General features: G+C 49.2%; 1 protein-coding gene across 5 annotated transcripts in view; it reads left to right on the forward strand.

The window, feature by feature from the left end:
* The first annotated feature begins 752 nt into the window (after nt 1-752).
* LOC143764734 (epsin-1-like) overlaps nt 753-25,565 on the forward strand; it is a 183,614-nt gene continuing 158,801 nt past the window's right edge. The window contains exon 1 of one of the 5 annotated variants that reach the window (XM_077250627.1): nt 753-1,069. The gene's annotated coding sequence lies outside the window, so the exon portion shown is untranslated. The remainder of the gene's footprint in view (nt 1,070-25,565) is intronic. The other 4 variants (XM_077250628.1, XM_077250630.1, XM_077250629.1 and 1 more) reach the window with 4 other exon arrangements.

A 25,565-nucleotide genomic window follows, 5' to 3' on the forward strand; every position in this document is an offset into this window, starting at 1 on the left:
CAAAACATGTCAAGCCATCCCCCATAATTGACCTACCGCAAATAAACGGCCAAAGAAAGTGCACACTTACCCATAATACAAGGGGTACCTCGCCACACGCCACCTGATGACCCTGGACGCGCGTTTCGCGTTGAGCTTTTTCAACAGGGAACCCTGCGATCTCCATCTGCGCACGCGCGGAATCCTGCGGCCATTTTCCTGAAGCCCCGGGCAGCAGAGCGCTCCATCTGCGCACGCGCGGCCACAGGAAAGATGGCCGCGCCCACCGGTAAACGGCGAATAGCGAAGACCGCGCTGTTTTGAATCTCCTGGGCAGTGGATCTTCGCTTTGGACATGCGTACACCACTACGCCACCAACGTAATGATGAGCAGGTTTCTGGGGGAGAAACAGCGCTGTTACCACACCCATATGACCAGACCAGCGAGAGTGACAGCAGAAAACGGCGACTTTACAAAGGTATTTCGGCAGCTTAGGTAGGTTATAAAAGGCACACAAAGACACTAATGTAACGCCCAGCTCTGCCCCTATTTAACGGTATTTTTAGCTCATCTTCAAAAAACGGGGTGACAGGTTCCCTTTAATAATTTATACCTTGAAGGAGCACGTACATTCTAGTGTCATGTATGGGCTGCAGTCAGGGCCAGGCAGCTGCCCATAAAGTCTGCTATCTTCAAGAATATACACCTGGAAGGAGCCCATACAGTCTAGCATCTTCAGGAATGAGCAGGCTACACTGTGACTGTATGGGCTGCAGTCAGGAAACCAGGAAGGAGCCCATACAGTCTAGGCTCAACCAGATTTCCGTGTTGTGGGTGCGGCAGAAGTGACGTCACGCTGAGGGCGGAAGCGGCGCAGTGTTGTGCAATGCTGCCAGGATGTAGCTTTTTCCTCCTGTTCTACTTCCGGGGTCAAAGGGCGTAGGCTCTGGGGCGTATACTGTTTCTTGCTGGCCGTGTAGCGGAGACACCAGAAGGGAGGCCTCGGTCGTATGAGGAAACCTCCATTACTAGGAGGACGGACGCCATCCTAGAGGGTGCAGCGGCCGCCGCGGGGAGCTCAGCGGAGAGGTACGTGATGCTGCTGGGGCTGTGACATCTCTGCCAGTGCTGACACCCCGGCATCTCTCCGTACGTGACGGTGGTGGAATTGTGCTGGCTGCCGGTCACAGGCGCCTCCTGCCCCGTGAGCCGGGCTCTGCCTGCAGTGATAGGGCAGTGGCCGGTGCCGTCACATCGCTGCCCACAGCGGCAGGAGCCGGGCTGGGAGTAATGCTGACTGTGGCTGCCAGAGCTGCACGCTGGTATCGGTGCCAGCTACTGTGTGTGGCCTGATCTCTGCTCTGTGGTGCATAGTGTCTGAGCCTGGCTGGGGCTGCAGGATGGCGAGATACCACAGTGGAGTGGTGCTGCAGGATGGTGACACCACAGTGGAGTGGTGCTGCAGGATGGTGACACCACAGTGGAGTGGTGCTGCAGGATGGTGACACCACAGTGGAGTGGTGCTGCAGGATGGTGACACCACAGTGGAGTGGTGCTGCAGGATGGTGACACCACAGTGGAGTGGTGCTGCAGGATGGTGACACCACAGTGGAGTGGTGCTGCAGGATGGTGACACCACAGTGGAGTGGTGCTGCAGGATGGTGACACCACAGTGGAGTGGTGCTGCAGGATGGTGACACCACAGTGGAGTGGTGCTGCAGGATGGTGACACCACAGTGGAGTGGTGCTGCAGGATGGTGACACCACAGTGGAGTGGTGCTGCAGGATGGTGACACCACAGTGGAGTGGCGCTGCAGGATGGTGACATTGCAGTGGAGTGGCACGGCATGATGTCAACGCCACAGCGGAATGGCGCTGCAGGATGGCGACGCCACAGCGGAATGGCGCTGCAGGATGGCGACACCACAGCGGAATGGCGCTGCAGGATGGTGACATTGAAGTGGAATGGAGCTGCAGCATGATGGCGAGGTGGCATCTTAATGGCACGGCATGATGGCGAGGTGGCAGCAGAACGGCATGATGGCGAGGTGGCAGCGGAATGGTGCTGCAGTATGATAGCAACACAGCAGTAGCGTAATGGCACAACATGATGGTGACGTCACAGCGAAATGGCGCTGCAGCATGATGGCTACACGGCAGTGGAATCGTGCTGAAGAATGGTGACAACAGTTGAATGGCCCTGCAGTGGTGATGTCGCAGCGGGATGGCGCTGCAGAGTGGTGATGTCGCAGCTGAATGGCGCTGCAGAGTGGTGATGGCGCGGCTGAATGGCGCTGCAGAGTGGTGATGGCGCGGCTGAATGGCGCTGCAGAGTGGTGATGGCGCGGCTGAATGGCGCTGCAGAGTGGTGATGGCACTGCAGAGTGGTGATGGCGCAGCAGATGGCGCTGCAGCGTGGTGATGGTGCGGCTGAATGGCGCTGCAGAGTGGTGATGGCGCGGCCGAATGGCACTGCAGAGTGGTGATGGCGCTGCAGAGTGGTGATGGTGCGGCTGAATGGCGCTGCAGAGTGGTGATGGCGCAGCGGGATGCAGGGCTGTGGAGTCGGAGTTGGAGTTAGTTTTGGTTGGAGTCGGTAGAAATGTACCAACTCCGACTCCAGCTTTAAAAAAATGTATTAATATTTTATAATTGAACTTTCATATGAATTTTATAAATGTTACTCAAATATATATGTTCTATCAAACTGTGAACAACAGTGATAAGCAGTTCTGCTGGAGATAGAGACATTTCTTACTTCTTGTGTGTCACTGTTCTCCACTGCCCTTATCTAATCTTATACTTGGTTAACGTCATGCTGCCCCAACCCCCCTACTTACAATGTATGAAACTGAAAGTGAAAATGTGTTGCAAATTCTTAAGGCTGAGTCACACATAACGATATCTTTAACGATATCGTTGCAACGTCACGCTTTTGGTGACGTAGCAACGATCCCGCTAACGATCTCGTTATGTGTGACAGTGACCAACGATCAGGCCCTTGCTGGGAGATCGTTGGTCGTTGGGGAATGATCAGGACCATTTTTTGGTCGCTGATCACCCGCTGTCATCGCTTGATCGGCGTGTGTGACGCCGATCCAGCGATGTGTTCACTTGTAAACAGGGTAAATATCGGGTTACTAACCCTACGTTCACATTAGCGGCGGGCGCCGCAGCGGCGCCGCATGCGTCATGCGCCCCTATATTTAACATGGGGGCGCATGGACATGCGTCGCACTTGCGTTTTGTGCCGCATGCGTCGCTGCGGCGCCCGCGTCCGGGCGCAGAGGACGCAGCAAGTTGCATTTCTGCTGCGTCCAAAATCAATTAAAAAAAGGACGCATGCGGCGCAAAACGCAGCGTTGTGCATGCGTTTTGCGGCGTTTTTGTTTGCGTTGTGCGCTGCGGCGCACAACGCAAATGTGAACGTACCGTAAGCGCAGGGCCGCGCTTAGTTACCCGATATTTACCCTGGTTACCATTGTAAAAGTAAAAAAAAAACAGTACATACTCACATTCTGATGTCTGTCACGTCCCCCGGCGTCCACAGGGTTAAAACTGCTTTCGGCAAGAGCGCTGCTATAATGCACGCGCTGCTGCCGAGAGCTTCCCTGCACTGACTGTCAGCGCCGGCCGTAAAGCAGAGCACAGCGGTGACGTCACCGCTGTTACTGCCGGCGCTGACACATTCAGTGCAGGGAAGCTCTCGGCAGCAGCGCGTGCATTATAGCAGCGCTCTTGCCGAAAGCAGTTTTAACCCTGTGGACGCCGGCGGGGGACGTGACAGACATCAGAATGTGAGTATGTACTGTTTTTTTTTTACTTTTACAATGGTAACCAGGGTAAATATCGGGTTACTAAGCGCGGCCCTGCACTTAGTAACCCGATGTTTACCCTGGTTACCCGGGTGCTGCAGGGGGACTTCGGCATCGTTGAAGACAGTTTCAACGATGCCGAAGTCGTTCCCCTGATCGTTGGTCGCTGGAGAGAGCTGTCTGTGTGACAGCTCCCCAGCAACCACACAGCGACTTACCAACGATCACGGCCAGGTCGTATCGCAGGTCGTGATCTTTGGTAAGTCGTTTAGTGTAAAGGTACCTTTAGGGTATGTGCACACGTCCGGATTTCTTGCAGAAATTTCCTGAAGAAAACCGGAAATTTTCTGCAAGAAATCCGCATTTTTTTTTTTGCGTTTTTTTTCGCGTTTTTTTAGCATTCTGCAAGCGTAATTAGCTTGCAGAATGGTAAAGTTTTCCAAGCGATCTGTAGCATCGCTTGGAAAACTGACTGACAGGTTGGTCACACTTGTCAAACATAGCGTTTGACAAGTGTGACCATCTTTTTACTATAGATGCTGCCTATGCAGCATCTATAGTTAAAAGATAGAATGTTTAAAAAAAATGGTTATACTCACCTGCAGGCGTCCGTTCCGATAGATGCCGGTGTGGTTCAGGACCTTCCATGACGTCGCGGTCACGTGAGCGGTCACATGACCGGTCTCGACCAATCACAAGACCGCGACGTCATCGCAGGTCCTTCACCGCACACCAGCTATAGAAACCGAAGCGGCAGCATGCAGCGGAGAGGCGGGAAGACATCGAAGGTGAGTATATGACTATTTTTTATTTTAATTCTTTTTTTTTGACCAATTATACGGTGCCCAGTCCGTGGAGGAGAGTCTCCTCTCCTCCACCCTGGGTACCAACCGCACATAATCTGCTTACTTCCCGCATGATGTGCACAGCCCCGTGCGGGAAGTAAGCAGATCAATGCACTCCTAGGTGTGCGGAATCCCCTGCAATTCCGCATTTTAATGAACATGTTGCTTTTTTTTCCGCGATGCGATTTTTTCACGGAAAAAAAGGCTACATTTGCACAAAAAATGCGGAATACACTGAAAATAATGGGAGGCATATGTTAGCGTTTTTTCGCGCTTTTATCACGTTTTTATAGCGAAAAAACGCGAAAAAAACACGAAAAATACTGAACATGTGCACATGGCCTTAGTAGTAAAGCTCCCCCTCTAGACTAGATGTTTACTAGGTTTTATTCTTCCAAGCATCTCACAGCTGCTACTCAGAAGAGGAAGACTGTAAGAAGTATTATCCTTTCAACAAACTTTGCATCAGTTAACTGTGAGTACATGAAGAATAACAGTATTACTGACCACTATATCAGTTGTACGACCTGGCAATAATTTTGTACAATTGTTTTTAGGAAAAACAATTGTCATTTGGATTGTGAATGCAGAATTAAAAACCTGAGAATGTCAAAGAAGCGTCACATTAAATCAGCTGTATTTGAACATTTTACGATCACTCAAGATAGAACACATTGTCTGTCAGTGTATGATAAATGATCCAGACGAAAACAAATGCTGTGAAGCCAAGATCAGTGCATATTCAGGCAAAGATAAAAATGCTCCTACCAGAGCTTCTAATCTAAAGAGACATTTACAGCGCTTTCATCCAGAAGTACTGAAAGCAGTGGATGAGAAAGACTGCATCCAAACCAATGAACCAGTGCCCAGCTCTTCCAGCCAAACAAAGGAGCAGAGAACTTTGCAGCCATCAGTTGCAAGATATTTTGTCAGTGACAAAGTTACTGTGACAATGACAGTAGATACATTTAAAAAACAGATCATAGAGCTTGTTGTAAAGGATAGTGTGCCTATTTCATTATTTTCACGACCAGCTTTTATGTGTCTGAATGGGGAAATGGCCCGCAAGCTTGGTGTTTCTCTGGAGAGAGAGAGAGTATTAGAAAATTAGTAATCGAAGAAGCTTTTAAACAAAAGGAAGAAGTTAAAAAAACTCTCAAGGGACGCTTTCTGTTTCTTAAAATGGATGCCTGCACACATCACAGAGTGAACTATTTTGCCATCAATGTCCGATTTGTTTGTGACAAAAATGAAATACCGTATTTTCCGGCGTATAAGACGACTGGGCGTATAAGACGACCCCCCAACTTTACCAGTTAAAATATAAAATCTTCTTAAAAGTCGGGGGTCTTCTTATACACCCTATGTCGTCTTATAGGGCCGGTGAATATGTGCCTTTTGGGGGGGGGGGGGAGTGATCCTGATGCCGAGGGGGCGTCTCACAGGAAAGTGAGTATCCCCCATTACCTTATCGTAGCGGTGCAGCGTGGGGGTCTCAGTGCTGGGAGTGGCGGCGGCGGCTGCTGTGCTCTGGTGCGGCGGTTGCTGTGCTCTGGTGCGGCGGCTCCTCTTCTGTGTGGGGCCTCTGTGCTGTGCGGTGGCGGTGGCGGCGGCATATCTTTATCCAGTTGGGGCTCCTCCGGCATCTCCTTAGCCCTGGAGGCCCCGCCGCAACTCCATCGGTGCAATGCAGCGGCCATTTTCCCGGAGGCAGCTCAATAGGTGCGATGCGGTGGCCTCCGGGAAAATGGCCGCTGCTCAGATTCAGATCTCGTCCCGAAATCTCGGGACACGAGATCTGAATCTGAGCAGCGGCCATTTTCCCGGAGGCCACCACATTGCACCGATGGAGTTGCGGCGGGGCCTCCAGGGCTAAGGAGATGCCGGAGGAGCCCCAACTGGATAAAGATACGCCGCTGCCGCCGCCACCTCACAGCACAGAGGCCCCACACAGAAGAGGAGCCGCCGCACCAGAACACAGCAGCCGCCGCACCAGAACACAGCAGCCGCCGCACCAGAACACAGCAGCCGCCGCACCAGAACACAGCAGCCGCCGCCGCTCCCAGCACTGACACCCCCACGCTGCACCGCTAGGATAAGGTAATGGGGATTACTCACTTTCCTGTGAGACGCCCCCTCGTCATCAGGATCACTCCCCCTCCCCACCCACCATATACACCGGCGTACAAGTCGATTCCCGGCGTATAAGACGACCCCCGACTTTCAAGAAGATTTTCGGGGGTTAAAAAGTCGTCTTATACGCCGGAAAATACGGTAGTTACCAAGACATTGGCAGTAAAAGACACTCATCACACCAGTGAGTTTCTCCAGGTCTTGGTGGAAAAGGTTCTGCAAGACTATGAACTTAAAAAAGAGCAAGTTCTTTCTGTCGTAACTGACAATGCTTCAAATATGATAAGTACTATTAAGCTAATGAGTGAGAGTAATGATGGTGATCAGCAGCTAGAAGAACATACTGGGTCCACAGACACAGAAATGTTTGAAATAGAGGAACACAGTATTGTAACTGAGGAGCAAACTGAAGCTGCTTCAGATGAACAGCAACATGATAGTTTAGATGATCTTGTTGAAACTGTCAATACGTTCTTTAATTCATCACATGCGCTGTGTTGTGCATACGCTACAGCTGGCTATAAGAGACAGTCTGCAAGAAGGACATGCTGCTGCACTGATTGGCAAGGTGAGAAAACTGGCTACTGTTGCCAGAACCCCTAAAGTTGACTCAATTTTGAAGAGACGTGCTGGAAAAGGGGCAATTATTGATCAAGCCATGGGGCAGTACGTACTTAATGATTCAGCGCTTGGTTGAACTGAAAACCTTTCTTGTAGACATGGCTAACCCTCAACTGACGCTAAATGAAAGTCAGTGGAATCAGGTGACTGAGCTGGAAAAATTGCTAGAGCACCCATTTACAGTGACTAAAAAATTACAAGCAGAGGACTTAACTCCAGGTATTTTCTTAAAGGAGTGGAAGAACCTGATGTTTCGCCTGTCCCAAAGAGGAGGGTTAATTGCAAGTGGCATTGCTACATCAATGAAACGGTGAGAGGAGCTACTATTACAAAATAACATTCTTTTGGCAGCTGTTTATGTAGACCCAATGCTTCGGATTCTTCTAGATGATCAACAGCTAACTAAAGGAAAAGAAGCTCTGTTTGAAATAGCAGTAAGGATGAAAAGGTTGCAGAACAGTCAGGAGGAACAAGAATAATTTGGTCGTCCTGCCACATCTTCACCCTCATCAACTAATGAAGAATTTAATTTCGAAAAATATTTGGATCACAAGGACCGTGCAAAGCGTTCCCACATAGAAGAGTCATCCCCATCAAAGAACACAGCCAGTACATTTCAGCAGAATTTTTCATGTGCACTAAAAGAAATTGAGAAATTTGACCGATCATCAAAAATAACAGTGCAACAAGCGATTCCTCTGTATCCTGACATTGTCAGAGATGTTGCCCGAGTGGTTACTGCTTTGCCACCAACCCAAGTTAGTGTAGAGAGGTTGTTCTCTGCTCTCAAAATAATTAGATCAGATTTTGGGGCATCCATGAAGGAGGATCTGACAGAGGCAATACTTTTTCTGAGGACAAATTTATAGATTTCTTCTTATTAACTGCATAACAGTGTTTATTGCATATTTACTTACAAGAGTTTATAAAAGTTTATAAAAGTTATTTGCTATATTCTAATTGTATTCTAATAAATATAGTTTTTGCTCTAAGTGGTCTGATTACTTATATGATGGTGAGAAACTGAATAAGCACGATGTTAATATTTTACTACAGTAAATTTATTGTTACGAATTGGCCATTTGTGAAGGAGCCGGAGTCGGAGCCTGATAAAATCCAGGAGTCGGAGTCGCAACTGTGGCTTACCGACTCCACAGCCCTGGCGGGATGGTGCTGCAGAGTGGTGATGGCGCTGCAGAGTGGCGCTGCAGAGTGGCGCTGGCGCGGCTGAATGGCGCTGCAGAGTTGTGATGGCGCTGCAGAGTGGTAATGGCGCGGCAGAGTGGTGATGTCGCAGCAGAGTGGTGATGGTGCGGCTGAATGGCGCTGGAGAGTGGTGATGGTGCTGCTGAATGGCGCTGCAGAGTGGTGATGGCGCGGCTGAATGGCTCTGCAGAGTGGTGATGGCGCGGCTGAATGGCGCTGCAGAATGGTGATGTCTCAGGGGGATGGCGCTGCAGAGTGGTGATGTCGCAGGGGGATGGCGCTGCAGAGTGGTGATGTCGCAGGGGGATGGCGCTGCAGAGTGGTGATGTCACAGGGGGATGGCGCTGCAGAGTGGTGATGTCACAGCGGGATGGCGCTGCAGAGTGGTGATGTCACAGCGGGATGGCGCTGCAGAGTGGTGATGTCACAGCGGGATGGCGCTGCAGAGTGGTGATGTCACAGCGGGATGGCGCTGCAGAGTGGTGATGTCGCAGCGGGATGGCGCTGCAGAGTGGTGATGTCGCAGCGGGATGGCGCTGCAGAGTGGTGAAGTCGCAGCGGGTTGGCAATGCAGAGTGGTGATGGCGCTGCAGAGTGGTGATGTCGTAGGGTGGTGATGGTGCTGCAGGGTGGTGATGGCGCTGCAGGGTGGTGATGGCGCTGCAGAGTGGTGATGTCGCAGGGGGATGGCGCTGCAGAGTGGTGAGGATGCTGCAGAGTGGTGATGGTGCAGCAGGACGGCGCTGCAGAGTGGTGATGTCGCAGCGGGACGGCGCTGCAGAGTGGTGATGTCACAGCGGGACGGCGCTGCAGAGTGGTGATGTCGCAGCGGGACGGCGCTGCAGAGTGGTGATGTCGCAGCGGGACGGCGCTGCAGAGTGGTGATTCTGTAACAGATTTTAGATGTCACTGTAGAGTTGTGCCTTCACATTACATCGGTGATTTGTCCTGAATCGCAGCCTTTGGTTTCTTTTGTTCCGGTTTGCAGGGACTTTTAGTTTTGGCCTTAAGAAATTGTTTCCAGTTTATAATTTCTCAGCAGGAAAAAAGGTTCACTGGAGAGAGCAGCAGAAGAAGAAAAGTGTAGGGTGTTATAGGGGTGTGATGCCACTCGAGTTGACCTGTTCTTGTATGTATATGGCTATACGTTTGGGCGGTGTGCGGCGTGGTAAGCAGCCGGGGTCCGAGGCCGCTGCCTCCTCCACATCTGCTCTACAACCTCTATACTCCTGGACTGCCATCACACCTGAAGCTTGGCACTTGGAGAAGTGATTGACGTGGCTTCCATAGTCTTCCATTTCAGGCTACATAATGTCTGCTCTGCCTTCCGGTTCTTAGAATGTTTCCCCATTTGATGTCATTACATGTTGCTCACTTTAGATCTTTCTGGTTCTTATATTATGTCCCCCAGCGGATCCTGGGGACCCCTGCTGATCCCGGGACCCTGCATTGCTGTCTCAGACCTGACATCTGCAGGAGCCCTAAGTGTATGTTTACACAGTGTGCTATGTGGATTTTTGAGGGAATTCTGCTACAAAATCTACACGAGAGAATGCCAACTACTTTGTATAAGGTCCTCATTCATTTTAATGGAAAAAATGTTTAGTGTACAAATCAGGAACGAGAGTTCTTGGGGCATTTCTGCTTTATAACAAAACCCTCCATATCTTACTGTTGAATTAGAGTAGAAAACCCCATAAACAAAATGAATGAAAAACAAGCCATAAAATCCTCTTCTAAGAACTTATACAGTCTGTAAAGTGCTGCAGAATATGACGGCGCTATATAAGCAAAACCTAATAAATCCTCTCTGAAATGCTCCGTTTGTGATTGACAGCTCTCTCCAGATGGGCACGCACGGGAGAGACCTGTCCAACACCTGCTGGGATTGGTCTTGTCTCCAGCTATGGTCTCCAACCAGATGTTCACATTATTTCAGAGAACAGTATCACCGGCTGCAGTCGTGCCGCATGGCTGTGATTTGGGCTGCCAGGAGTTTGGGCAGCAGGAATCGCCGGACGGCTTCCTTTTACTCCAAGCCATTTCTGCACCCCGCTGGCACTATTTTGGTAATCATATTGGCCCAGCTGTGTGGATGTATCAGCTATGTACTGATCCTCACTTATCAGAAATCTCGTGATGGTTGTCGGAGACAACTAGGGGCGGCCACATTGGCTATACACTTCCTTTCTGTGCATGGTTGTACATGTGGTCTATGACAGCTGAAATGAAAGGGAGAGAAATGGCATCTGGTAGATTAGTACGGTCTCCAGAAGTGATGGTGTATTGCCCCCATAGTCTATGGCAGGGGTGCACAATCTTCCAGCTCAGTGGCCACATACTAGCTGAGATGTCATTCTGTGCGGGCTCCCAACCATTTGGTGACCACATGCTCAGGGTGGGTGTCCATGTGTATCTTGGGGAGAAGTGGTGCCTAGGTGGAAACAGAGACCGGTCAGTAGTAATGGTGCATCACATTCTGATGATACTTTTCTTTTAAAATATTGGCACCGTATAACTTCATGTATCCACAGCTAGAAGAAAACCTATTTTGTTGGTCTCCTAGGTAACGCTGATACTTTTCATCTGCAGTCATTCATATTCATCTCTATTTGGTATATTAGGTCATGGAAAAGCAGATCTAAAGTGAATGTGCAGCGAGGGGCTCAGGCGTGAGTCACTGGATGATGGGTCAATCGTTCCTATATATTTCCTGTTTCACAGTCTGAGGATGGACCATCATGCACAAACTGTCTGCAGGTTCCCTGAACAAAACCGGATGGCCTCATAGGCATATATGGCGCTGTCATGCGAGACACTTAACGGCCAGTACATGCTTGGTGGTCTGTACTCGCACCATGAGCCGGTGACATCAGAATGAGGCCATACACCATCAGTATTGTTCGGGCAAGCGCTTGTTCACGTGACAGCTAGAGATGAGTGAATTTGATCAGGTCCCTGCTTATTTGGCAAGCTATAGCGCTTACCGAAGAAGCTGCATTGGGAACCCTGATACCTGGAGCTCACCGTCTGCGCACCGTCTGATCAATTGTCCGGCGTCGCAGCTGAATGTGTCATGGCTGTGTGACAGTCACAACAAATGCATGGAGAGCCTATGTGTTGCATACATGTTTTGTGACTGTGAAACAGTCGCAACACATGCAGCTGCAGTACTGGACAACTGATCAGCCTGCGCGCTCCATGTATCCTGGTTCCCTCTGTAGCTTCAGTTAGTGCTATAGCTTGCAGAATAAGCAGAAACCTGATCAAATTCCCTCAGCTCTACTGACAGCACTTCCTTCCAACATCTCTGTACACATGCATGCTCAGTTCTGCCGAGCATGCAAGTGGTCTCAAGAAAAGTGGCTGGACTCCAAAGGGAATAAAGGAATCTGAGATAGAACCAGGGCTCCTAAAATACATCATACATTGGGTTCAGTAGTAAGATGCAGGATGTGCTGTAAATGTTTTGATAACACTGGTCAACAGCATTTTTGGTGCCAAAGATATTTCATCGAATTTAGGGTATTTTTGGGGTGCTGATTCTGAATATGTCATCAGTTTTGCCAGATTGGCTCAAGTTTTTGAGATTTTTGGTATCTTATTTATAGCACTTGTTGGTAAATGCGACGCATCATCTCATTAATTTCTTTGGATTAGTACTTGAACTGAGCAGTTCTCAATATAGTTTTGTGTTAATTAGTGTTCTAACAGTTTGTTCATAGCTTGATTTTTGCACTAACTTTATGTTGTTGTCTGTTTTCCAGTGAAAAGCATGAACTCATCAAGAAGAAGTTGTCTTAACGATCCAGACTCATTCAAATTTGGTGTTCCAATGGTGTGGAGAGAGCCAAAAAATCATCACGATGACTGTTATTTATGGTAAACACAGGTACAGGCACATCTTCACAATGAGGGACAGGCCTTCTTGCAGATTCCATGTTACTCCCATTTTCGTTTCTTATGCTTATTGAATCCTTGCACTTGCACTGCACAGAAATAACAGTCATCATGATGATTTTTTGGCTCTCTCCACACCATTGGAACACCAAATTTGAAGCTTTTTCTTTGTCCTTTGCTCCATTTTCGTAATAATTCGATACATGCTTTGCACACTATGTGTCTATGTGTCGTGCCCAAAACTTGTCTTGGTCCCCAAGCATAACCCCAAAATAGGCAAAATACACTTTTTTTACGAAGTCTGTTATGTTTCTTCTATGTTTTGGCAGTGTGTATTCACCACAAATGTAACAGAATGAGTCTGGATCGTTAAGACAACTTCTTCTTGATGAGTTCATGCTTTTCACTGGAAAACAGACAACAACATAAAGTTAGTGCAAAAATCAAGCTATGAACAAACTTTTAGAACACTAATTAACACAAAACTATATTGAGAACTGCTCAGTTCAAGTACTAATCCAAAGAAATTAATGAGATGATGCGTCGCATTTACCAACAAGTGCTATAAATAAGATACCAAAAATGTCAAAAACTTGAGCCAATCTGGCAAAACTGATAGCATATTCAGAATCAGCACCCCAAAAATACCCCAAATTCATTAAAATATTTTGGACACCAGAAAAAAAATTTTTTTTTGTTGACCTGTGTAATAATTTGGGAAAGTTATGAAATGTCCTATAAATGTCTGTTCTGTTCCTGCTCTAAGGATCTGGGCTTTTAGCGGAGATGAATCTGTGCTGCACTTCATATACAGGCTCAGTAGTGACCAGGGCTGTGGAATCAGAATTGTGGGGTCGGAGTTATGAAATGTCCTATAAATGTCTCTTCTGTTCCTGATCTAAGGATCTGGGCTTTTAGCGGAGATGAATCTGTGCTGCACTTTATATACAGGCTTAGTAATGACCAGGGCTGTGGAATCAGAATTGTGGGGTCAGAGTTATGAAATGTCCTATAAATGTCTCTTCTGTTCCTGATCTAAGGATCTGGGCTTTTAGCTGAGATGAATCTGTTCTGCACTTTATGTACATACTCAGTAGTGACCGGTGCTGTGGGGTCGGAGTTATGAAATCTACTATATAATTGTCTAAGGGTCACTTCCGTCTATCTGTCCTTCTGTCTGTCTGTCTGCCACGGATATTCATTGGTCGCGGCCTCTGTCTGTCATGGAATCCAAGTCGCTGATTGGTCGTGGCAAAACGCCCAAGACCATTGCCACGACCAATCAGCGACGCGCACAGTCCGGAAGAAAATGGCCGCTCCTTACTCCCCGCATACACCCCTCCGGTCACAGCTCACACAGGGTTAATGCCGGCGGTAACGGACCGCGTTATGCCGCGGGTAACGCACTCCGTTACCGCCGCTATTAACCCTGTGTGACCAAGTTTTTACTATTGACGCAGCATATGCAGCGTCAATAGTAAAAACACCTAATGTTAAAAATAATTAAAAAAAATAAATCATTATATACTCACCTTCCGCTGCCTTTCCCGCTCCTCGCGATCCTTCGGCCGGTCCATGCAAGCGGCACGTTCCGGTGGCAAGGATGGTCTGGGAGAAGGACCTACCATGACGTCACGGTCATGTGACCGCGATGTCATCACTAGGCCTGCGCGAGAAGGACCTGCCGTGACGTCACGGTCATGTGACCGCGACACGGTCATGTTATCGCTACGTCATCACAGGTCCTGCGCGAGAAGGACCTTCCATGACGTTGCGGTCACGTGACCGCGACGTCATCACACCCTGGGACCGGAAGCTGCCGCCTGCACCCCACACAGGCGACAGAACTACAACGCGCCTGCGGAAGGTGAGTATGAGTATGTTTATTTTTTATTTTTTTAACCTGTGACATATGTGGCTGGGCAATATACTACGTAGCTGGGCAATATACTACGTAGCTGGGCAATATACTACGTAGCTGGGCAATATACTACGTGGCTCTGTGCTGTATACTACGTCACTTGGCAATATACTACGTCACTGGGCAATATACTACGTCACTGGGCAATATACTACGTAGCTGGGCAATATACTATGTGACTGGCCAATATACTACGTGGCTGGGCAATATACTACATGGCTCTGTGCTGTATACTACATCGCTGTGCAATATACTACGTGGCTTTGCTGTATACTACGTCACTTGGCAATATACTACGTCACTTGGCAATATACAACGTATCTGGGCAATATACTACGTGGCTGGGCAATATACTACGTGGACATACATATTCTAGAATACCCGATGCGTTAGAATCGGGCCACCATCTAGTGTCCTATAAAATGTCTTTTCTGTTCCTGATCTAAGGATCTGGGTTTTTAGCTGAGATGAATCTGAGCTGCACTTTTACATGTCAGTAGTGGCCAGTGCTATGGGGTCGGAGGTTTGGCTTACCGACTTCACAGCCCTGGATGAAACTCGGTATGCCTGATTCTTTTTTTCATCTATCACAGTACAGTCTGGAGGGCCTCCTAAATATAAGGTGGCCATCTGCTCTTGCCAATGTTTGGCTAACCTTGCTTTAAATTGTATGGGAACCTTAAAAATCTTACTAGACTTTAACATATTTTAAATGAGGACAGTGATGCAATATCACATGTCTGAATATCAAAAGTATGTGAACCTTTGTTTTCAGTATCTGGTGTGACCCCATGAGGTATGTCCACACGTTCAGTATTAGGCAGTGCTTTGGACGCAGCACATGTCCATTGCTGGCTTTTGAACGCCGGTGATTCCGCATATGTTCAATGAACCGTGCGGAATCACCGCGCCCTATACATTGGACGGGTGAAATTTATCTTGTGGTTTTTGCCATGGTGAGGAGTGTCAATAAAGAGCAGACCACCATAAGACAGTGCAGCAAGAAAAGGCAGTGTCGGAGGGTGTTGGCTATAATTCTGTGAGACCTAGAATAGAAAGGATAGGTTGCTAGAAGTAAAGAGGTAATTTAAACCAAAAAGGCTCTGTTTTGGTCTCATGGGTCCACAAAACATTCCAATAGCTATCCGGCTTGTCCATGTGGTCTTTAGCAAACTGAAGACTGGCACCAATTCCTTTTTTGGGAGAGTAGTGGCTTTTTCCTTGCAATACATACTATTGTTGTTAAGTAGCATTTTGATCATACTCATGAATATTAACCCCTTCATGACCTTGGGATTTTTCGTTTTTCCGTGTTCGTTTTTCACTGCCGTCCTTCCCAGAGCCATAACTTTTTTATTTTTCCGTCAATTTGGCCATGTGACGGCTTATTTTTTGCTGGACGAGTTGTACTTTTGAACGACATCATTGGTTTTACCATGTCGTGTACTAGAAAACAGGAAAAAAATTCCAAGTGCGGTGAAATTGCAAAAAAAGTGCAATCCCACACTTGTTTTTTGCTTGGCTGTTTTGCTAGGTTCACTAAATGCTAAAACTGACCTGCCATTATGATTCTCCAGGTCACTACAAGTTCATAGACACCTAACATGACTAGGTTATTTTTTAAGTGGTGAAAAAAAAATCCAAACTTTGCTAAAAAAAAAAAAAAAAAAAAAATTGTGCCATTTTCCGTAGCGTCTCCATTTTTCATGATCTGGGGTCGGGTGAGGGATTATTTTTTGCGTGCCGAGCTGGCGTTTTTAATGATACCATGTTGGTGCAGATACCTTCTTTTGATCGCCCGTTATTTCATTTAATTGCAATGTCACGGCGACCAAAAAAACGTAATTCTGGCGTTTCGATTTTTTTTCTCGTTACGCCGTTTAGCAATCAGGTTAATGCTTTTTTTTATTGATAGATCGGGCGATTCTGAATGTGGCGATACCAAATATGTGTGGGTTTGATTTTTTTTTTAATTTATTGATTTATTTTGATTGGGGCGAAAGGGGGGTGATTTAAACTTTTATATTTTTTTTTTATTTTTTTCACATTTTTTTTAACTTTTTTTTTTTTTTTTACTTTTGCCATGCTTCAATAGCCTCCATGGGAGGCTAGAAGCAGGCACAGCACGATCGCCTCTGCTACATAGCAGCGATCTGCTGTTCGCTGCTATGTAGTAGAAAATCAGGTGTGCTGTGAGCGCCGACCACAGGGTGGCGCTCACAGCTGCCGGGGATCTGTAACCATAGAGGTCTCAAGGACCTCTATGGTTACAATGGAGAAGCATCGCCGACCTCCGATCATGTGACGGGGGTCGGCGATGCGCTCATATCCGGCCGCCTGGCCGAATGCGGTAGTTAAATGCCGCTGCCGGCCGAATGCGGTAGTTAAATGCCGCTGTCTGCCTTTGACAGCGGCATTTAACTAGTTAATAGCGGCGGGTGAATCGCGATTTCACCCGCCGCTATTGCGGGCACATGTCAGCTGTTCAAAACAGCTGACATGTCCCGGCTTTGATGCGGGCTCACCGCGGAGCCCTGCATCAAAGCAGGGGAGCTGACCTCGGACGTACTATCCCGTCCGAGGTCAGTAAGGGGTTAACATTAGTGAATGCAAGAGTGACCTTTAGTTGCTTAGGTTTCCTTGGGTTCCTTTGTAACCTCACAGATTATTATTTGCCTTGGAGTGACCTTTGTTGATCAGCCACTCCTGGGGAGGGTAACTATGGGATTGCAATTCTACCATTTCTGCTCACTGTCTGACTATGCTTTGGTGGATTCCAAATTTTTTAGAGATGTCTTTGTAATCGTGTCCCCCAGTCTTATGAGCATCAAGAACTCTTCTTCTGACTTCCTCAGGAATCTCCTTTCATCGTGCCATGATGCACTACCACAAATGTGTTGTGAAGATCAGGCTGCCCACAAGCCCCTGATTATCATCTCATTGATTTAAAACACCAGACTATAACAAAATTTTCTGCTAATCTGAAGGCTTCATTCAGACATCCGTCCTTTTTCTCATACATAAATACACAGGACCTGGTTATCAGTATTTATCTGATTTTCTTCAGTATTTGGTCTGTTAGGGTACCGTCTCACATTGGCACTTTGATCGCTACGACGGTACGATCCGTGACGTTCCAGCGATATCCATACTATATCGCTGTGTCTGACACGCAGCGGCGATCAGGGACCCCACTGAGAATCGTACGTCGTAGCAGATCGTTTGAAACTTTATTTCGTCGCTGGATCTCCCGCTGTCATCGCTGGATCGGTGTGTGTGACACCGATCCAGCGATGCGTTCGCTTGTAACCAGGGTAAACATCGGGTTACTAAGTGCAGGGCCGCGCTTAGTAACCCGATGTTTACCCTGGTTACCATCGTAAATGTAAAAAAAACCAAACAGTACATACTTACATTCCGGTGTCCGTCAGGTCCCTGGCCGTCTGCTTCCCTGCACTGACTGTGAGCGCCGGCCGTAAAGTGAAAGCAGAGCACAGCGGTGACGTTACCGCTCTGCTTTGGCCGGCGCTTACACAGGATGCAGGAGGAGTGCAGGGAAGCGGACGCCGGGCACCGGAATGTGAGTGTTTTTTTTTTATTTTACGTTTAAGCTGGTAACCAGGGTAAACATCGGGTTACTAAGTGCGGCCCTGCGCTTAGTAACCCGATGTTTACCCTGGTTACCCGGGGACTTCGGCATCGTTGGTCGCTGGAGAGCTGTCTGTGTGACAGCTCCCCAGCGACCACACAACGACTTACCAACGATCACGGCCAGGTCGTATCGCTGGTAAATCGTTTTGTGTAACGGTACCCTTAGTTTTTACCATCAGTTTCATCAGTGATTTATTTTCACTGATATAAAAATAGCAGATTGCAAATCTTCTCCTACTTGCTAATCACGGAGAGCACACTGACCGCACACTAATGCACAATAATGGTATTCTCACATTAATCCTTGTGTTGGCCTATAGACTTGTATGGGTAATATTGATGCGTGACTTGGATCAAAAACTGACATGTTGTACTGATTTTTTTGTGGCTTGAGCTGCAAAATAATCCTATAGATTCACTGACGTCTGTGATGAGGGCCCCTTTCACACAGCATTTTTGTCCATGTCCATTGGTCCCATTGGGGCTTGTGTCCGAACACCCACCCACCCACTAAAGAAAGGGAATTTGGATGTATGCTCCGATGGGGCCGTAAATTATAATGGTGCCCAAAGAGTCAACGTGTGCTCTGATGTGCATCATTTTTGGAAGTGGATACTCAGACACAGTCTACTACTTGAGTGTCCGCCTCTTGCAGGCGTATACTCCTGAAAAGTCTGCATGACAGAGCACACGTTGACTCTGATGGCACCACTATAGTCCGTTGGTGTGTATGTTTGAATACCATTTTGCAAGGGGGGCGGGGGTTCGGATGCAAGCTCCAACATGACCAATGAAAATTGACAAAAACGCAGCGTGAATGGGCCATAGAGGTTCACATACTTTTGCCACTCTGATAAGTGCATCATTTTCCTCATTTCCAGATTCACAAAGGCTACTATTTTTGACTCATTTGTTTAACTTTATTCTCGTTATATAACTTTTTGTGTAAAAATATGTAGTTTTAGGTAAAAATTTGTGCAGAAGTATTGAAAATTCTGAATGGTTCACAAACTTTCAAGCAGCACTGTAGATGGTCTATCGTCTCCTCCTCCACGCAGATAGTACAGGTCTTCTGTTCCCAGAACCTCTGATGATGGAGGCACGTGACCGGACCGTTCCATCCCTGCGACATCTCTTGCTTTTCGCATCATATGCTATGTATCTTCCATTCAGCAGGCCTCCTGAGGAACCGAATAGACGGGGAAACGCACTGAGGCATCACTGACTAGTGTTGAGCGATACTTTCCGATATCGGAAAGTATCGGTATCGGAAAGTATCGGCCGATACCGTCAAAATATCGGATCCAATCCGATACCCGATCCCAATGCAAGTCAATGGGACGAAAATATCGGAATTAAAATAAACCCTTTATACACTTGTAGGTTCATTCTACATGAAGGAAAACAACTAAGAATAATGTAGGATGTATTGGGGGACGTGGCGGAGACATTAAAGGCACAGAGGTTTAGCCCAATGTAATAGAATAGCAGGATTTTTTTTTTTTTTTTATGACGTTCGGCGTTAGAAAGAATTTGACTATGTTAATTTTTTTTTTTTTTTTGATGTCACATATTGATGTTTCACTACTTCAACGCCCTTCACCTTCTTTTTTACTTCTCCCACACTTTCTTCTTCATTATCCTCATCATCAGCTTCTTTGACATCAACTTCTTCACCTTATTCATCTTCTTCTTCATCGTCTACCTATTATTTTTTGGGTTACATTGTTCATATTCTTTTTATTTTACTATTATCTTCATCATATTCTACTTCTTCATCATATTCTTATTTGTGACAGGCATTCCTGTAGTTGTTATCTATAAAAGTTTGAAGATTACACCTTCCGTTCTGCCTGTCACAAAACAGTTACATTTGTCCGCGTTCAGTTTGGCCTGCAGCATCAGGCTTTATCCAGGGGCACCACGAGGAGGAACGGACTCACCCCCATACACTGCTTAGTCTTCTTCTGCTTATAATTTAGATAATATTTTTTGCTCTGATATTTAGTGTTATGCTTAATGTTCTTCTGCTCTTTGTTCTGCAGCCTCTTGTTCTTCTGCTTCTCGGTCTTCCAGGTCGTCGTCGTCTCCAGGGTCGTCGTCTCCGGGGTCGTCGTCATCGGGGTGGTCTTCAGGGTCGTCGTCTCCGAGGTCGTCGTCATCACGGTGGTCTTCAGGGTCATCGTCTCCAGGGTCGTCGTCATCACGGTGGTTGTCGTCTCTGGTGTTGTCGTCATCTTAGGGGTGTTCTTCCGGGTCATCGTGTTTAGTCTCTTGAACTTGGAAATGTAGCAGAAGGTACAAGAAGGCTGAGAAAATGCCGAGAACCAGCTGATGGAACTGGAACTCGGATGGCTACCCGAAGGTCCAAGAGCCAATGGAACTACCGAGGACCAGCTGACGTTACTGGAACCCGGTTACTAAGCAGGAGGTACCCGTGCCTGAAAGCACTACCAAGGACCACCTGACGTTGGTGGAACTCGGATACCCAGAGGGAGGCATCTAAGCCAAAGGCTCTGCCCGGAACCAGCTGACGGTACTGGAACCAGGATGGGGAGCAGAAGGTACAAGAGCAAAAGACAGTGCCGAGAACCAGCTGACGGTGCTGGAACCCGGATGGGTAGCCGAAGGTCCAAGAGCCAATGGAACTACCGAGGACCAGCTGACGTTACTGGAACCCGGTTACTAAGCAGGAGGTACCCGTGCCTGAAAGCACTACCAAGGACCACCTGACGTTGGTGGAACTCGGATACCCAGAGGGAGGCACCTAAGCCAAAGGCTCTGCCCGGAACCAGCTGACGGTACTGGAACCAGGATGGGGAGCAGAAGGTACAAGAGCAAGTGTCTGCGTGGCTTTTGCAGGACACGATGCCGGCTGCACAGCAGGGGAACAGCTGGCGGTGCTGAACCCCACTGACACATTGGCTGGTGTTTTTCTCTGTGCAGCTAGCAGTACCGGGCCCGAACTGGCGGTGTTGGAGCCCGGGGTCAGCAGGAGGAGGAGAGGGAGCAGAGTGTAGGCCGAAGCCTGCACTGGCGGCAGCTTTGGGTCTGTTGTGCCTGCGTGGCTGTTGCAGGACACGTTGCCGGCTGCACAGCAGGGGAACAGCTGGCGGTGCTGAACCCCACTGACACATTGGCTGGTGTTTTTCTCTGTGCAGCTAGCAGTACCGGGCCCCAACTGGCGGTGTTGGAGCCCGGGCTCTGCAGGGGGAGCAGAGTGTAGGCCGAAGCCTAATCGAACCAATTTCAAAGGTAACCTTTAACCCCCCCTCAGGGGTTACAAAGTAGAAGAGCCACAGCTTATGCAGCAGTAGTGCTGCACAAGTCAAAGGTTGCTCTTTTAATTTGGCTCCTTGCACACGCGGAATGGAACACGTATAACATTTAGCCCTTTATACAGTCAAACTGTGTTGGAGGCGCGAGTTCCCTTTGTAATGAGACGCAGCACAGATGTCAAGAATCCCACCTTGGTGCTGGGTGCAGCCTCCTGAGCGTTGTTATTTGCTGTACAGGAGTCTGCGCTGTCGTGTTATCCCCTGGCCTAGCGCTGTTAGCGCTGCCCATCTTCTGACCTCATTTAATGTTGGCTGCTGCAGTTCGCGATGACCATGAATCCCAGCCCCGCAGTGTCTTAACATTGTTAAAACACTGCTGGGCTGGGATTCATGGCCTGGCGCAGCACATATGTTCGCCTCTCACACTCGGGTCCTTACACCCGCTTCAGACTGTGCGGCGTCAGCTGATCCCTTATCGCATGCCACGGCCATGAAGCCGCACAGTCTGAAGAAGGCGGAAGGAGATGAGGGACAGGCGAACTGATGCACTGCTCATGCCCATCAAACACACCCTCGCAGTCCCAAGAAATAAGACACCGAGGGGCGTTGTGTGGGTCAGGGCGGCCGCAGAGGCGCAGGCAGCCAAACAATGATGCCAGAAGACGGGCAGCGCTACCAAGGGGGTTGCAGCGTGTCATTACAAAGGAAAGTCACACCACCGGGACGGTTAAATGGCCACACAGAGGACACATTTTAGACGTGTTTTCCGTTCCACATGTGCGAGGAGAATACGTTTATGAGCCACCTTGCACACATGCAGCATTACCGCTGTACAAGGTGGCCTTAAAAACGTACAAACGCCTGGGGGAGGGGGGACAGGTTCCCTTCAATTTCAGTTCTGGTGTCTGCGTGGCTTTTGCAGGACACGATGCCGGCTGCACAGCAGGGGAACAGCTGGCGGTGCTGAACCCCACTGACACATTGGCTGGTGTTTTTCTCTGTGCAGCTAGCAGTACCGGGCCCGAACTGGCGGTGTTGGAGCCCGGGGTCAGCAGGAGGAGGAGAGGGAGCAGAGTGTAGGCCGAAGCCTGCACTGGCGGCAGCTTTGGGTCTGTTGTGCCTGCGTGGCTGTTGCAGGACACGTTGCCGGCTGCACAGCAGGGGAACAGCTGGCGGTGCTGAACCCCACTGACACATTGGCTGGTGTTTTTCTCTGTGCAGCTAGCAGTACCGGGCCCCAACTGGCGGTGTTGGAGCCCGGGCTCTGCAGGGGGAGCAGAGTGTAGGCCGAAGCCTAATCGAACCAATTTCAAAGGTAACCTTTAACCCCCCCTCAGGGGTTACAAAGTAGAAGAGCCACAGCTCATGCAGCAGTAGTGCTGCACAAGTCAAAGGTTGCTCTTTTAATTTCGCTCCTTGCACACGCTGAAAGGAACACGTATAACATTTAGGCCCTTACACAGTCAAACTGATTTTGAGGCGTGAGTTCCCTTCGTAAAGAGACGCAGTACAGCTGGCAAAAATGCCACCTTGGTGCTTTGCGCGGCCTCCTGAGCATCGTTATTTGTTGCACAGGAGTCTGCGCTGTCGTTTTATCCCTTGGCCTTGCGCTGTTAGTGCTGCCCGTCCTCTGACATCATTTGATGTCGGCCGGTGCGGTTCGCGATGCCCATGAATCACAGCCCCGCAGTGTATTGACATAGTTAAAACACTGCGGGGCTGGGATTCATGGCCTGGCGCAGTACATATGTTCGCCTCTCGCTTGGGTTCTTACACCTGCTTCAGACTATGTGGCGTCAGCTGATCCCTTATCGCATGCCACGGCCATGAAGCCGCACAGTCCGAAGAAGGCGGAAGGAGATGAGGGACAGGCGAAGAAATGCACCGTTCATGCCCGTCAATCACACCCTCGCAGTCAAAATAAATAAGACACCGAGGGGCGTTGTGTGGGTCAAGGCGGCCGCAGAGGCGCACCCAGCCAAACAATGATGCCAGAAGACGGGCAGCGTTACCAAGGAGCTTGTTGCGTATGTCAATACAAAGTAAAATCACACCTGAGGGACGTTTTAATGGTCACAGAGGACACATTTTAGACGTGTTCAGTTCCACGAGTGCAAGGAGAATACGTTTCTGAGCTACCTTGCACACATGCAGCATTACTGCTGTACAAGGTGGCTGTAAAACATAGAAACACCTGGGGGAGGGGGGACAGGTTCCCTTCAATTTCAGTTCTTGTGTCTGCGTGGCGGTTGCAGGACACGATGCCGGCTGCACAGCAGGGGAACAGCTGGCGGTGCTGAACCCCACTGACACATTGGCTGGTGTTTTTCTCTGTGCAGCTAGCAGTACCGGGCCCCAACTGGCGGTGTTAGAGCCCGGGGTCAGCAGGAGGAGGAGAGGGAGCAGAGTGTAGGCCGAAGCCTGCACTGGCGGCAGCTTTGGGTGTGTTGTGTCTGCGTGGCTTTTGCAGGACACGTTGCCGGCTGCACAGCAGGGGAACAGCTGGCGGTGCTGAACCCCACTGACACATTGGCGAGGTGTTTTTCTCTGTGCAGCTAGCACATCTGGGCCCCAACTGGCGGTGTTAGAGCCCAGGGTCAGCAGGAGGAGCAGGGGGAGCGGAGTGTAGGCCGAAGCCTGCACTGGAGCAAGTTGAAAGGAAACCTTTAACCCCCCCCCCAGGCGTTTGTAGCTGGAAGAGCCATCGTGTACAGCACTAATGCTGGAAAAGGTAAACTTAGCTCTTTTAATTATGGTCCTTGCAGATGCTGAACCTAACACTTATGAAATGTGTCCCCTCACAGCGTTCAACTGTCCGGTAGGTGGAACTTTCCTTTGTCATGTGACGCAGCACAGCCGTCATTTTTACCCCCTTGGCGCCGTGTGCCGCCTCCTCAGCGTTGTTTGAATCTGTCCCGGAGCCTGCGCTGTTAGGTTACCCCTTGGCCATGCACACATTTTGCGCTGCCCGTCTTCTGACATCATTTGCTGTCAGGCTGGCTGCGCCTGTGCGGGTGCGCTGTCCGAGATTCAGCCTCGCGGTGTCGTCTAATGTAATCCCACCGCGGGCCTGGGATCCGTGTCCATGCGCAGTGCATATCCTCGCCTCTCACTCCCCTCCCTACGGCTTCTAAAGACTGTGCGGTGTCACGGCCGTGGCATGCTATTAGGGATCAGCTGACACCGAACAGTCTTTAGAAGCCGTAGGGAGGGGAGTGAGAGGCGAGGATATGCACTGCGCATGGACACGGATCCCAGGCCCGCGGTGGGATTACATTAGACGACACCGCGAGGCTGAATCTCGGACAGCGCACCCGCACAGGCGCAGCCAGCCTGACAGCAAATGATGTCAGAAGACGGGCAGCGCAAAATGTGTGCATGGCCAAGGGGTAACCTAACAGCGCAGGCTCCGGGACAGATTCAAACAACGCTGAGGAGGCGGCGCACGGCGCCAAGGGGGTAAAAATGACGGCTGTGCTGCGTCACATGACAAAGGAAAGTTCCACCTACCGGACGGTTGAACGCTGTGAGGGGACACATTTCATAAGTGTTAGGTTCAGCATCTGCAAGGAGCACCACGAAAAGAGGCACTTTTTCCCTTTGCATCATTACTGCTGCACAAGGTGGCTCCTTCAGTAACAAACGCCTGGGGGGGGGGGGACAGGTTCCCTTAAATTTAACTTGTTGTGCCTGCGTGGCGGTCGCAGTACACGTTGCCGTATACACAGCAGGGGAACAGCTGGCGGTGCTGAACCCCACTAACACATTGGCGAGGTGTTTGGCTCTGTGCGTACAGCACTTCTGGACGGCAACTGGCGGTGTTGGAGCCCAGGGACAGGTGGAGGAGGAGCAGGTTGGAGGAGGTAGGAGGGATTGCCACACACACAGCAGGGGAACAGCTGACGTTACTGAACCCCAATAACAGAGGAGCGACTGTTGACTGTGCGTACAGCACTTCTGGACGGCAACTGGCGGTGTTGGAGCCCAGGGACAGGTGGAGGAGGAGGAGGTTGGAGGAGGTAGGAGGGATTGCCACACACACAGCAGGGGAACAGCTGACGTTACTGAACCCCAATAACAGAGGAGCGACTGTTGACTGTGCGTACAGCACTTCTGGACGGCAACTGGCGGTGTTGGAGCCCAGGGACAGGTGGAGGAGGAGGAAATTGGAGGAGGTAGGAGGGATTGCCACACACACAGCAGGGGAACAGCTGA

Source organism: Ranitomeya variabilis, chromosome 4, assembly GCF_051348905.1.
Source record: "Ranitomeya variabilis isolate aRanVar5 chromosome 4, aRanVar5.hap1, whole genome shotgun sequence".
NCBI lineage: Eukaryota > Metazoa > Chordata > Amphibia > Anura > Dendrobatidae > Ranitomeya > Ranitomeya variabilis.